The sequence below is a fragment of the Triturus cristatus genome, chromosome 4_1 (genome assembly GCF_964204655.1).
Source record: "Triturus cristatus chromosome 4_1, aTriCri1.1, whole genome shotgun sequence".
Classification (NCBI taxonomy): Eukaryota; Metazoa; Chordata; class Amphibia; order Caudata; family Salamandridae; genus Triturus; species Triturus cristatus.
The window spans coordinates 1243537816-1243553185 of NC_140585.1; the positions used below are offsets into that span (position 1 = coordinate 1243537816).

The 15370-nt window shown below is 47.6% G+C and overlaps 1 pseudogene across 1 annotated transcript in view; it reads left to right on the plus strand.

Annotated features, from left to right (window-relative positions):
* Positions 1–9682: 9682 nt before the first annotated feature.
* LOC146856504 (leucine-rich repeat-containing protein 3 pseudogene) overlaps positions 9683–15370 on the plus strand; it is a 304837-nt pseudogene continuing 299149 nt past the window's right edge. The window contains exon 1 of the transcript XR_014981502.1: positions 9683–9730. The product of XR_014981502.1 is annotated as a leucine-rich repeat-containing protein 3 pseudogene, transcript variant X1 (transcript). The remainder of the gene's footprint in view (positions 9731–15370) is intronic.

Below are 15370 nucleotides of genomic sequence, written 5' to 3' on the forward strand. Positions count from 1 at the left end.
TTCTTACTCAATTCCTTATGTATAAATGTCTACATTTTCCAAAAAGGATATCACTGGGACAGAGCTGCTTAACTAAGTGGATAACTTCCTCCACGTGTTGGCCACACCCCTTCTATATTGCTATTGTTGTGGGAGGAGAGGGATATCATGACCTATTCAAAGCTTCGCCTCTCGCGAGCCATGGCCTTTCCCAACACTGCACAATATATTATAAACACATACACACACAAAAAACAACATACATGCAGACAGACACACACACACACACACACACACATATATATATATATATATATATATATATATATTTATAAATATATATATATTTATATATATTCTCTTTCAAAAAGCAAAAGCTGGTAACATCTACCATCCAGCATAGGTGATCAGCATCTGGTCCTATCAAACATTCATGCAGCAATCCTCCCAGCCAGTAAAAGAACACCTGTGTATGATCTGTTCCTTTATTCGGCTAGTTAATGTGTTTAAGTGCACAGCCTTTATCAAAAAAATGATGTGCCCACTTCCTGTGAACATTAACCCATCCAGTGCATAAACATAGAGAACAGACTCCACCCAAAGCATAGTCCGTCATTTAACCAAGAGCGTAAACTTATCCAGGAATACCGCTAACAGTAAATGTCTATAGTATATCCAGATGCTTACTTATATAACGTGATAAATGAGAGGAGGTGAGTGGCGGCAGGGTGCACGGAACTAAGGTCCTTGTGTCCCCTACTCCCCCCGAATTGGCTACTGGAATCCTAGGGATCCTGCCCTGTTGTCGGTGCTGACGACTTGCGGGCCTGGGTGGACGGGATACCTGATAGTGCGGGATACCTGATAGTGCGAGGGCTGTATGAGCCCTTGGCTGGCTGCAGAACATCCCCCCGCACCTGCCCAGCCCGTGGTGGGGCCTGGACATATCTCTTGGGCCGGGGCCTGTGGCCACTCCCATAGACACCGCGATGAAGCCTGACCATGGGGAAGTGTTACTTGTTCTGAGAGCCTGCCTCCATCAATGCTTGAGAGGGGACCTTTGAGCCTGCACTTTCAAGCTGTAGAGATATCCATCTGGGGTGAGTGGTGCATTGCCTGAAGGCTATGTGAAGCCATCTGCGCTAACCAAGTCATCACTACCCTAGCGGCCTGGAGTGCCAAGGCATGTATTATTGCCTAGAGAAGACCACCTATAGCAATTGAAAGGAGTGGGGCTGGACTGGTACCCCTGTGCGGCTGCAGAACCGGGTGCCAGACCTAAAACTGGACAAGAGGCCCACAGGGAGAACTCCCATACTGGGACAGAGTGGCCAATTGTCAGAACTGCATTGTCGGACATAGAGCAGCTCAGGCTTCCTAGCGTTCCGTCAGGCATTCTCCTACCCCATGGAATAAAAATCGACTAAAGGCAATTGCCATTGAGAGCGGTAGCCTCCCTCAGGTGAACTGGTGAGTGTCTCAGGGACAGGCAGTCGAGGACCCCAGCCCTCTGTGGGGCAACGGCAGGGGGCGCACTCGTAAAGATCCCCAGGAGACGTTCTTTGTGAAACTGGTAAACACTGGGATTTCGAAGTATGTCCTAGCCGGGGGCGAGAGTGGAGTCTCTTGTGGAATTCACAGCGCAGTCATCAATGTTTGTGGATTGTTTAGAATGTGGGCGGTGGTGAGAGAGACTTGGGTGAATGCCCAACTAGACACCGAGTGTGACCCTTCTCGCCAGCCAGCTGATGTAGGACTGTGAGGTCTCCAGGCACCAGCCACTTCCCAGATGAGTTCAGTGGGCTGCCCGTCTGTGGTACCTTGAGACCCCCATTTGGGGGGACTGGAGACCACAAGCGGGCCTAAGTTGCACACCGTTAGCACCCACATCAGCAGATTCTCCACCACCTGGGCTTCCATGATCTCTTGTATGATGGTGAGGAGCACAAGGCCACCCAAGCCAGATCAGCCATCATCCTCCTCTGTAAATGCTACAACCCACGCAACTGAATCAACTAAACTGGACACTATCCTTCAGGCGATTGAATCCTCTTGTGCATCATTGGAAGCAAAAATTGATTTGGTGGCAGTGAACCTTACCCTGTTATGCTACGACCTTCGCAAACGATTGGCTGTGTCACACAATCCGAGAAGGCCCTGGCTGACTTAACACCCCAAACATCTGGGCTCCGGTGATGGACTTTGGGAAGGGGGTACAACTTCAGGATCACCGAGAAGAGGATGCAGAAGGTCACTCTCACCTTAGCAACATCAGAGGGGTGGAGCTGGAGGAGGGTACTGAGGCTCAACAAGTGGAAGACTTCCTGGAGGCCTGGCTCTGCGATCTGGTTCTGAGTGAGGGGATGACCCCATAGTTTTCAGTGGAATGAGCACAAAGGGTGCCTTCACAACGGCGTCCACCGGGGGAGCCACCTTGACCGATTATAGCCAAGATCCTCCACTATAAAGACCAGGATGCTATCCTATGTGGCGGTAGACGAGCTGAGCCTATTTTCAATGACAATCATAAAATTCTTATCTTTCTGGACTGCACATTGGCAGTTCAGAGAAACAGGGCCTCCTTCCTAGGGGTTAAGCGGCGGCTCCAAGACCTGAACCTTTCATATGCCCTGCTCTTCCCCGCAAAGCTTAGTTATAGCACATCAGAAAACCTACTTATTCACTGACCCGGAGGATGCCTGGAGATGGGTGGAGGCATGTGAGGTTCACCCAGGGAAAGCGGTATCCCGGGGCCTCCCGCCCCCAGGTCACCTCTGACGTGCCACAGCGGGTCTGGAGGGGCCCCATGAGGGCACTTTGAGCATCTATTATGCCTTCCCCATCCAGGCTCAGATTAGCCAATGCTCGACCCTGGACATTGCTGCTGCATTCAATGACAGTCATCCTTAATTCTCTGGCCCTTCTGGCGAAGAATCAAAGTTGACACTTCTCCCTCCCTGACCCCACACAGCCACAACCCTTGGCCACATGTGAACCTGCAGACATCTGATGATATCCTCTGAACCCCCATGGGTCTGTTCTTTCGCTTCCTCCTGCCCGGTCGCTGAGGATACTGGGGATTTCCTTATTGCTGCCCTGGCTCCAGAGCTTCCCTAACATCGGCCCTTTCCCCCTGCCTCACCTGGTGCGGACCTCGTGGGGTGGAGGCCTGTTCCATGATCTTCCTGACCACTACCACACCCTCCTGTGGTATATCCAACCTGGTGCCCTTGACATCCTTCTTTTCACAAGCCCAATCCGATTTGAACTCTTACTGCCACCTACTGGCCGTTCCCCGCACTGGGGGTTACAGTTAAAAGGTTTGGACAACGAGCCTTGAGCCAGACACCATTGGTCTTTTTGATGATCCTAGCCCAGCAGACAGCTCTGGAGGGTCGCTTCATTCTCCATGAGGCCAGGTTAGATAGCACACCCCTATTGTTGGGAAGTATTTAGGCTCCTCACTTCGATCAACTGACTTTTTTTTGCCGCCTCTTGACCTGCTTGGCTTACTGGGCCCACATGCCGAAGGCCTTGGGGGCTGATTTTAACTGTTTCGCAGATCGAATCCCAACCTGATCCCATCCTCCACTTCCGCTATTGCTCGAGGCCCGACTGCCTGGCTCCGCCACTGATCAATGTGGGATGTTTGGCACCACTCTAATCCGTGTACTCAACTCTATTCATACTATTAGCCGAATCATGATCTCGACATTCACCTCGATTGTATAGTATGCTCCAGTTCTATCAGCTCCTTAGTTTTGTCGCCAGATTATCTGGGTAGAGAAATATCTGACCCCCCCCCACTTGATCTAGGGTGAGGGCGTACCCCCTGTCCACACACATGGAAATAACAACCCTCAGCCTTGGAGGACCCAATTTTTAAGGCTTCAGTCTCGGAACAGTAAGTAGTTTACTTTGATCACAATAAAGCATCAATCTCCTCCCCGGCTATTTAGTGGAAAACTTTTAAAATCATCTTTCGAGGTGCCTGTATCCAAACTACCTGCGTTGAGTGTAGTGCCCTGTTGGACGCATTAAGCAAGGTAGAGCAGGAGTACGCACCCATGGTACGGCTTGTAGTTAATGACTCTGGACAGCGACCCTCCCTAACACCGCTCCGGGAACAAGTGGGACAACTACCAAGGGAGGCGATAAAGGAAAAGGCGACCGGGAAAACCTCGGGACCAATGGACTCCCAACTGAATTCTACAAGCAGTATATTTAGGTCCTGACCCCTCGCTTCTTGAAATTATACAAGTCCGTGCTAGAGTCGTGCCACCTTCCTGAGACCTTGCTTGAGGCACTACTGGCCTCCCTGCAAAGAACCCCTATGCCCATCCTTTTACCATACAATAGCCATTTTAAACGTGGACTATAGGATTCTCACAAACGTCTTGGCCTCCAGTGGATTTTGCCTCGCTTGTTCCATGGCGATCGGTGCTGCTTCCTCCCAGGCCGCAATACAGTGCTCAATATTAGGCGCCTCTTTTGAGTCCAGGATGGTGTGCAGCTGGGCTGGCCTCGGGCAGATGGTTTCCTTAGTCCTGAACCTAGAGAAGGCCTTCAATGCGCTGAGATGAGTGTATTTATTTGTTGTACTGCACCAATATGAATTTGGGGACCAGACCATTTGGTTCATGTTTCATATTCTGTGCCATTCCAGAGTGGAGAGGTATTCGGCAGGGGAGCCCCCTATCTCCATTGCTGTTTGCTCTGGTGCTGGAGCCACTGGCCGTACATGCCCGTTGCTTCAGAGGCGAATGGGGAGTCCCCTTGCATTTCCCTCCACGCAGGTGGTTTTCTTTTACTTCAAAGATCTTACTTTGGATCTCTCTAGTCTAGTGGGTTTCCTGTCCAGGGGAGCTTTTGAAACTCCGAGAGAGCTGGGCGAAATTCAGCGTTTATCCTCTGACACCAGAGGCTCCTTTTATCCCTGTGGTGATTAGTAAAGAGGGCCTGTGATGAGAGGTTCGCTCCTTCCAATATTTGGGCATCGATGTGAACCACTCAAAAGCTGACCTTTTAAAGGGCAATCTGGTGTCTTCCCTTCGATTCCAGGTGCTTTTTGGAAAGCCCTTCCACTTTCTGTAATGGGGCATGCAGCCTTGGCAAGAATGGTGACGCTACCCCGATTGCTCTACCACTTAACTCCTCTCCCACTATTCCTGCGCCAGTCAGTATTCCAAAATCTACATAGATTGTTGGGAGACCTTATTTGGCATTGCATTAAGCATAGAGTGACCATCACCAACTTACAACTCCCAAGGGAGGTGGGTTGCCTGGGAGCCCCTAATTTTGAACTATACTTCCAGATGGCCTAGCTGTAATGGCTCACTGGCTAGTGGGCCTTGACATGGGAGACACAGGTGCCGTCACCCCCCACCCTCACCCCGACCGCGAAAATGCTCCTTGCCTTCCTGATCCCTGGAGCGGAGCTTCTGAGATGCTCCCAGGTTTGGTGCGGTTGGAGCTCTGGTGCCTTTGAAGAGATACTGACTCATCTGTAAAACCCTCCCTTATGCTCCCTCCATCCCTCTGTTAGGCCTTCCTGGAGGTGTGGGAGCTCTCACTAGACAAGAAATTCGATCCTTGGACTTAGTCGGTTTGTTGACGCTTGGGAATTTATTTGATAATGGCCAACTGCTCTCTTTCGAAGAATTGTTAGACCAATGTGGGCTTCATCAGGCACAGTTCCTGACGTATAGTCTCCTCCATAACTTTCTGAGGGAGAGGTGGCAGATGGAGGATTTGGAACAGGCCACCCTGGTGGACAGTCTTTATACTCTGGGAGATAGAAGACGATTGATGACCTGGCTCACGAGGGCCGTGCTCACATCAACATTCCACTCTTTTAACACACTTTGGAACACGTGGGAATCAGAGTTTGGTTGAGCCCGGGAGTCGTAGAGGGCATTAGTGTACCTGCATATGATTTCCCACAATGACAGGATGCAATTGATTCATTTTTTTATATACTACATCTATATCATGCCTCTAACCGCAGCAAAGTCCATCATATTTTTTTGGCACCCCTGGATACGTGTGCCTAATGTCAGGCTCTAGCGGCACGAACCAAGCAAGTTTTGTGGAACTGTCCACAGCTCACCCAGTTCTTGCAAGACAGCCTTACGACTATTTCCTTAGCCACTGACCATCCACTTCTTGACACCTGGGAGGTAGGAGAGCTAGACTTTTACAAGCACCAGAAAAAATACAAAACAGTGGCTCGCTTTACAGATTTAGCCTGTGTCCTAGAAAAACGGGCCATGACAAGAAGCTGGAAAAGTGCGACCCCTCTGAGTGGCGCAACTTGGAGGGCAGCAGTGACACGCTGGCAGGACCGGAGGCGACGGCACTGCATAGAGAGGAGACCAGAGGTCTGCGCCACTGTCTTATTGCTCTGCTATGGGACCAGTTTCTATCATGGTTTCTTTGCACAGACCAGGAGACTCTGTCCACTATTACACCAACCCCGAAGGGCTCTCATAGTGAAGGGAACCACTCAGTCCATAGTCTTGCCTCTCATTGGGCAGAACACAGAACCATTCCACAGCTTAGCGCCCCTCCTTCCATTTGCTTTATCATACACCCATGGGTTTGGACCTACCCCCTTCCCCAAGACCCATATTGCCCAACCCGTCTCTTCACCCCCATACTCGTCTCAGTTATCTCAGTGCAGTTAATACCGTCTCGCATGAGCTGTTGCTGAGAACCCTACATGAAAAAGGACTGTACTCCAAAACTCTTCAATGGTTCAACTCTTTCCTGCTGACCAGAATCCAAACTGTACAAATGGGCACTTTCTCCTCCAACCCCAAAACTATTAAATGCGGTGTTCCGCAGGGAGCTTCTCTCAGCCCAACCCTATTTAATGTCTATGTCTCTCCCCTGTCCATGATTGGGAGGAGATGGGGTTTTAACATCTGGTCATGCGCTGACGATACACAGTTGCTGATTGCATTTGAAGAGAATCACAAGACTACCAAAAGCAACTTGAACAACTGCCTTTCAGAAACTGCTGAATGAATGTCAGCCCATTGCCTGAAATTAAATGCTGCCAAATCGGAGATACTCCTTTTTGGTAACGCACATTCAATCTGGGACTCCACCTGGTGGCCCCAGTCATTGAGCACTGCTCCTGTGCCTAAACACATTGTAAACAATCTGTGATTCCTGATAGATCATATGCTAAACATGCAAGATCAGGCCTGATCTCTGTGTGGTAAATGTGTTGCCATACTAAAACTACTCAGGAGACTTTTTCTGTGGATTCCTCTGACTTGGAGGAAAACTATTACACAAGCCCTGCTGACCAGCAATCTGGACTATGGGAATGCGCTTTATGTTGGCATGGCTGACTACCTTTTTTCCCGTCTCCAAGTTATTCAGAATGCTGTAGCCAAACTGGTTCTCAACAAGACCAAGTATAGCTCAGCTTCGGCCTGTTTGAAAGAACTTCATTGGCTGCCTACGAGACAGAGGGCCAAATTTAAACTACTATGCCATGCACACAGCTACACAGAAAGAGTCATGGGGCAGTAAAGGGTTAAATTCCCTAATGAGAGAAAGTCTTGACATGGAAATGGTTAATTGACGTCGGTTCATATAAAATCAGTTCTCAAAACCCCTTGATACTTACTGTATTGTTTTCTATTTATTATTTTTCTCTATTTTTTAATGAAATGATTAACCAATAGACATTAATAGCTTTTGTGGTGATAGTACCCATGTAAGATTAGGTGCATGAGCCTACAAAAAGATCCCTAGGGTCATGGTTAAATAAAGGCAGTTTCCGTTATTCGCAGTCTTCTGATGGACCTTCAGTGATCACGAGCAAAGCCAATTTTCTACCTTCACCTTCCATGGCAGCAAGGGAGATCCTAGTTCAACCAAAGTATGATTAACCCCTTCGATGCTCATAACGGAGCGGTTCCGTCATGAGCATCGGTTGGGCTGTGCTCATGACGGAACCGCTCCGTCATGAGCACAGCCCATGGGGTAAGCGCTGGCGCTCTCCCCATGGGTTACCGATCTTGCCCCCACAGAGGGGGATGGTAGCGGAAGAAACCCCGACCCCCCCCCCACGCATTCCCATGACGTCAGCGCGCGCCGACGTCATCAGGAAGCGCTGGACACGCTGGAAACCATTTGTTTCCAGCGCGTCAAGGTGGAGGGTAAGTTTCTGCTGCTCCGGTGGGCCGGGGGGGGGGGGGGCGCATTGAGGCATCGGGGGAGAGGAAACCATATTTCCTCTCCCCTGATGTCTCAATACAGGGCATTCCTGCTGCACGATCGCGCATAGCGTTGTGATCGTGCATTTGGAATGCCCCACTAGGCACCAGGGATTAAAGGAAGCGACCCCTTAGGCAAGGGTCACTTCGTCAAGGGGACAAATAATGTTTAGACTTTTCTGCCCCCCTGGGGCCAGAACGCCTTGGTTTTTGGGTGTTTCTGGCCCGGGGGGGGGGGGGGGGCAGAAAAGCCCACTAGAGCCAGGGATCTTTTATTTTTATTTTATTTCAGAAAAAGAAGCGATCCCTTGGGGAAGGGTCGCTTCCAGGGGCTTAATTTTTTTAAAATGTGTATTCTGCTCCCCCTGGGGGCAGATCGGGCCGTGTATTTGGCCAGAAACCCCACTAGACACCAAGGAGTCCTTTAATTATTTAAAGGAAGTGACCCCTTGGGCAAGGGTCGCTTCCTTAGGGGGGCCCATTTTTTAAAGACTTTTCTGCCCCCCCTGGGGACAGATTGCCTGGGTTTTTTGGCGTTTCTGGTCCCAGGGGGGCAGAAATGCCCACTAGATCCAGGGATCTTTTTTTTTTAAATGGAAGCGACCCCTTGGGGAAAGGTCTCTTCCAGGGCCCTCATTATTGCCACTAGACACCATGGAGTTATTTAACATTTAAATGTAAGCGACCCCTTGGGCAAGGGTTGCTTCCAGGGAGGGGGGGTTTTCTTTAAATGTGAATTTTGCCCCCGGGGGGGCAGAATACCCCAGCAGACACTAGGTACTTATTTGAAATCAAATTGGAAGCGACCCCATGGTCAAGGGTCGCTTCCCGGGGCAGATTTTTTTTATATGTGTATTCTGCCCCCCCTGGGCCAGATCAGCCTGTTATTTTGGCCTTTCTGCCCCCGGGGAAGGGGGGGGGCAGAAAACCCACTAGGCACCAGGGATTTTGTTTTGTGTGTAATGGAAGCAACATGGTTGCTTCCAAGGGGGTAACATTTGGTTAATGTTTTTTCTGCCCCTCCTGGGGAAAGATCTGCCCCTTTTTTTGGCCTTTTTGCCCTGTTCGGGAGGGGGGGAGGCAGAAAACCCTACTAGGCACCAGGGATTTATTTCATTTGCAAGGGGGCACATTTTTGTCTCCTGTTTTCTGCCCCACCCTCAGACAAGCTCACCCGATCCCTCATGCAAGTTCACCCCCCATTTGTCACAGCTCTATTTGAAGGCCCATCTGGCCGATTGACCATTTGGGTAGTGACATAGCATGTTATAATGTTAATTGTTTTATTTCTTGTGATTTGCAATTGTAATGCTTTATTTCTCCCTCTCTCTGCATGAATGTGTTTTTTTGCAAATGGTGTAATAATAGCAGTATGTTTAGCTTCTGGTTTTTGAGTGTCAAAAACTTTTTGCATTTGTTCTCTGTGTATTTTGTTGTCTTGTGAGTAATTGGTTTTGTTTTTTTCTTTCTAGTGGGATATCGTTGGTTTTTGCTGTCTCTCTGCGGAGTAGGTGCTGGTGAGTGTAGCTGTCTCTTGCAAGTGAATTGTATAGTTTGAGTATATAGAGCTTTGTGATAAAGGCACACATTTTATTGACTTACTTAATTTGCACAGTGTTGGTTGTTTGTGCAGTCTCCTTTCTTAGTAAGGATAATTGCTAGCCGCAGGATTACTGCTCAGCAGGTTGTTGGTATGCTCTTTGAGTCTTCCTCTGACCATGGTTCAGAGGCTGACTCTGCATCTGAGGCAGAGGAGGGAGGGGAAGATTCAGGCAGTGAGTTTTCTCTCTACATGGAATCGGATGATTAAGCTACTCTCAGTGCAGATGAAGCTACTCTTAGTGCAGATGAAGTGCCTGTGTTAGAGGAGGACATTGATGTGCCGATGTGCGCCAAGAGGCATCTGGGCTGCAGCCTGGGGCTGCAGGGCTTCCAGTTGGAAGTGATTACATCTGGGTTGCCCCAGGCATGGTGCAGCCGGCATTGCCAGACTTTAGTGGTGTTCCAGGGTATAGAGTGAACACAGAATTTTTTTTGCCAATACATTTTTGTCAGTTGTTTATGGACGATGTGTTTTAGGCAGAGATTGTTGAGCAGACTAATTTGTATGCCAAACAGTTTTTGAGGGACAACAGTGCCAGCCTTAAGCCCCACTCTAGAGCTACCTGGTGGACTCCCACGAATCTGGAAGAGATAAAGAAGTTCTTGGGTTTAACTTTTTTGATGGGCTTGCTAAGGAAGCCATCAATGTCTTCATATTGGTCTGCAAGTCCCTTGATAGCATCGGCTATATTCCGGGCAGTCATGAGTCGTGATAGGTATTTACTTCTGCTTCAGATGTTGCATTTTGTCGATAATGGTTTAGCGTTGCCACGAGATCACCCTGAGTGTGACCGTCTTTTTAAGATTCGGCCTGTCATTGATCACTTTGTTGATCGATTTTCTGAGATCTATGCTCCAGAAAAAGAAATAGCTATTGATGAGTCTTTGGTCCTGTTCAAGGGCCGCTTGGTTTTTAGACAATACATTCCTAGTAAGAGGGCACGCTATAGAATTAAGCTGTATATGCTGTGTGACAGTAGGACTTGATATGTCTCTAATTTCAGGGTGTACATCGGTAAGGAATCCAGGATTAACCCCCCTGGTTGTCCGTCCACTTTTGGAGTGACTGAGAAAATTGTGTGGGAACTTGGTAGAGGACTTTTTAACAAAGGTCACCATTTATATGTAGATAACTTATACACTGGTGTGCTGTTGTCCAGGGAATTGGCCAAAGTGAACACTATTGCTTGTGGCACAATCCGCTCTAACCGTAAAGGTTTCCCTAAAGAACTAGTTTGTAAAAAGCTTGTGCGGGCACAGTGCAGTGCGTTGCGTTGCAAGGAACTTCTAGCTGTGAAGTTTTCAGACAGGAGAGATGTCTACATGCTGACTACCATCCATGATGAAAGCACTTCACCTGTGACTGTTTGGGGTCAGGTTGCTGAAGCGCGCAAACCTGACTATAATAGGCACATGGGTGGTGTTGACAGAGTAGATCAGAGGTTGGAACCTTACGCTGCTCTTCGTAAGGCTTACATTTGGTATAAGAAGTTGGCTATCCATCTTTTCCACTTGGCAACCTTTAATGCTTTTGTTATATTTGAGGATTCTTGTCCTGAGTCAAAGATTACTTTTGCTAAGTTTCAGGAGTCTGTAATAGGCAGCCTTGTTTTAGTGTAACAGGCAAGTGTTCCTAGAGTTGGAGTGGTGGAGGATGATTGAAAGATCGCCACTTTCCTGATCACATTCCTCCCACACCCTCAAAAGACTTTCCCAGTAGGAGATGTAGAGTCTTCGAAGAAGGCAGTCCGCCGAAACCCGTTTGTTGCCGGCCATTTGAAAAATAAAGTTTTTTCTTCTATGTCCCCGAGAGTGCGATAATTCCTTTTGTATGGAGGTGAATTGGGGCTGATATATAGATATAATGATATAATATAATAATCCTTTTGTAGAAAAGTTGTACAAAATGGTTAAATAAACATTGACAAAGCCAATGGATCACACATAGGCGAAACCTATTGGCTTTGACAATGCTTGTTTTCAGTGCTATTTCTTCTTTAACGAGGCAGAGCTGGCTTGCCCTTAGTGGGGATGTAGTTCTCTTCCAACAAGGCTGTCAGTAGCTCTGTTTTGTGCAGTCTGGTGCCATTGCCGAGATATAACTTTCACTCCTGCAGGTTCATGCATTGCCAGGTGCACCAGGGTAGCAATAGTGTAAATTAGTAACACGATTTCAGAACGGCGGTTTCACTCAATACAAGATTATCTCCTGTGGAGAGTCCTCTGTGAGATGCTCAAGGAACAATTATTTTGCCTTACTTACAGCTAGCTTTGTTTTTGTTTTCATTGGGTATCTACTCGCTCAGATTACTTCAGTGGCGTAGCTAGGGGGGGGCGGTAGGGGCGGTCCGCCCCAGGCGGCACTATTTTGGGGGCGGACAAAGGCATTCAGATAAGTCTCGGCTTGCTTTCGTGGACGTTGGGGGACGGCCAGAGAAGGAATAGGACTCGGGCAATGTCCTCTTCTATTTTTTGTGCTGGCAGCTGTCCCCCCTCTCTTCCTATTGATCACTCTCTTTCTGTCTTGCTCCTTACTTACTAGAATCCGTAACTTGAAGAAACGGGTCACAGCCTCTCTTTCCTTCTTTCATTTAGTTGCTTCCCTGTGAAATGGATCCAAAAAAGAAAAACACTCTTGCGGGAAATGCCCTTTTCTGACATTTTTCTATTCCAAAGTGCAGCGAGATGGAGAGAAGTAGGTTTTAAATATGAAAAATAAATACATACCTAAATAAAACAAGACAGTTGCAAAGTGGCCAGATTGGTTTTATTCACATCCAAATACATCAGCCTCACTTTACAGACTTTGCAGTGAAGCGCTACTTTTGTTTTCTAGTCTTTCTTTGAACAGCATTGTTGTCCCCAGGTGGGAAAGTGTACCATTCCTGGAGGGACTCCAATACCTGGTTGATGGGTGGATTGGAAAACAAAATGTGTACCATGGCTCTGTGTTTATGGATGTGGTCTTTTTAAACCATACTGCTTACGTTTTGTAAGGATATAAGCAATGGACTTTGAAACGGTTCCCTTCAGGGCCCTGTAGTCATGTCCTTAACTTTTCAGGTAAAACCACTCGCTGATTTCTGAATAGTGAGTGAGAGATCGTTAAGGTAACCATGTTGTTTCTGCTTACATTTCACATGCTTTACTTAATCTTGCATTCCCTATGAGTGTTTGCTTTTACTTTTTTTTTGAGGCAGCATATTACTCTTATCAAGGGCATAATTTGAATTGAGCCACATCCAAGTGTTTATAGCGGGCACAATTAGGTTGTAGCTGAAGGCATTGCGAGTTTCTCTCAGTGGGGCAGTATGGTGTTCAGTGGGGGAGAGGATGTGGCACTATGGCCAGAGCTGTCGAATTTGGAACTGGGGAACTGGGTTCAGCCTTCATGACCAGTCCACCAGACCACTCTACTGAGGGAGCATATTCCCATGCTAGACCTTAGAAGGCCCCATTAGACCTTAGGAGGCTTGATGTCTTAGCACAAGCAGGTGTAGCCTAGTGGTGTCAATTGTGAGTTAACCTTGAAGGCCTGTCCACCACAATCCATACTGAAGTTCATCTCCAGTCTTGCGGGCAGGCCTACGAAGCAGCACACCCTAGAGCAACAGTGAGCCAGTCACTGTGACTCTGTCACTGAGGTCACATGAACCTTGAGCAGGTTAGGGCGGTGCGAACGGTGTGACCGCACTGGGTACCTATTTCGCGTGGGTGCGTAGTGTTTGCAAGTATATTATGGTTTAAAAAAAACTTGCTGCCTCCTTCCTGGCCTCCAGCAATTTTCAGAAACAATAAAAATGTCATGATAACTTCGGTGATTAATGTTCTTCCTAGAGAGAGATCCCAGTTTTGTCTAGTGGAAGGGTTGACTCCTGGAAAGGTAGCACAGACGGTTAATGTGCCTGCTGCAAAGAACATGTACCATGCAGATCACAAAGTGCACTGCTTTAATGGGTGGACCATGATGAATGGTCATTTAATGTCAGCTGTAGATGATGGATCCCTGAACAGTGTCATGTATGTGCATGTTTGCATTGTGCTGAGGGGATTACCATGTAATTGTTCACGCAGCTCTGATGGATGTCACATGCGGTTTTTCGGAGTCCCCAGATAGTTCATGCAGTCTGTGTGTTCTCTTTTGTACTGCCAGTCACCGGTGTATTCAACTGTGTAGCCTTGGACCGTGTCATGTATGTGCATGTAACTTGCATGATCGAGGTAACTATTAGCGCGATACTACGTGTCTCTCGGTCCTCTTTCAAGTGCTTGCAGTCCTTTTTCCCCAGCAACCCCCCCTCCCAGGGGCGGCAATCTGAGGGATAGCCCCGGGCGCCACAAGCTCTAGCTACGCCTCTGCCCATATTCCTCAGGTCCCCCCCCCCCCCCGACCACCAAATTTTGTGAAAGGCGGAAGGTTGTGAAGAAAAATGGTCTGTAAAGATGATGCTACATCTGGTTCATCGTTGTTGGTTGCGAGGAACATTTTACACCATAAATGCTGAGCCCTTACAGGGAAATCAAATCCTGCATTTGGGAGGAATAGTCAACCCAAAAAATGTTAAGTTGTTGCCATTAAATGGAACATATTTAGCAGATTAATGGAATCGCCATCTGTTGAGCACACCCGGTGCATTTCAAATAGTTCCTCTTCTACCCGTGGACTCTGCCTTTCTACATCACTACCCTGCCTCCTTGCTTTAAATAGTCTCTGGTGAGAAAACCTGCAGAAAGAAAGGCACTTTCACAGTTTATTTATCCCTCTTGAGCTATTTATTTGAAATCTGAGTTTAGGCGCAATGTGCATTTAACATGATTAAGCATCTTGATCTCCCAAAAATATATTCACCAACCCATTGTTGCTGAAAGCTATTGCGGCAGTATTTTACACATGACCTATTACTAATATTAAAGTGTTCCAGGCTTGAAACAAAAGACCTTTTCAGCCACTGTAATTGGGAGAGGGTCATATTACAAGCATGTACCTATTTCGGTTTCGTTTGTCAAACCCTCTAGCTCAACCCTGGGTAGCTGTGGCTCTGAGCCAATGGCCGGACAGGCCTTTTATTCAACAGGGCATTTCCCCGGTGGGCTGCAGGCCGGTTTTGAAAGCCCAGGGCCGCTGCTGGTGCCTCCAGATCCCTGAAGTTAATTGCAGCAGACATGAGGCTTCAAAAGGGAGGGGACTGGTATAGTGAAGGCGAGCGGAGAGAGAGAGAATGGACGGATGGAAAGTGTGTTTGTTTCAACTTTGTTTCGGTTCTTTAGACCATAAAAGCATGTTAAAAATTATATGTACAAAGCGAGTTGATTGCATTGTCAATTGTGATATCAATGCAAATGAATTAATTAAAAAAGCGTGATTGAGCGATTACCATGAGGGGATCAATTAAAATAGATAAAAAGAAAGTGCCCCCATACGCAGTTCGACACCAATTGGGATGAGTAATACAAGAAAGTAAAATAATTTCTTTCTAAAAAAAAAAGTTAAATATAGCAGCAGTTACATTTCCTTTTTTTAAAAAGGAACATTAATACAATTGTCAAACCACGTC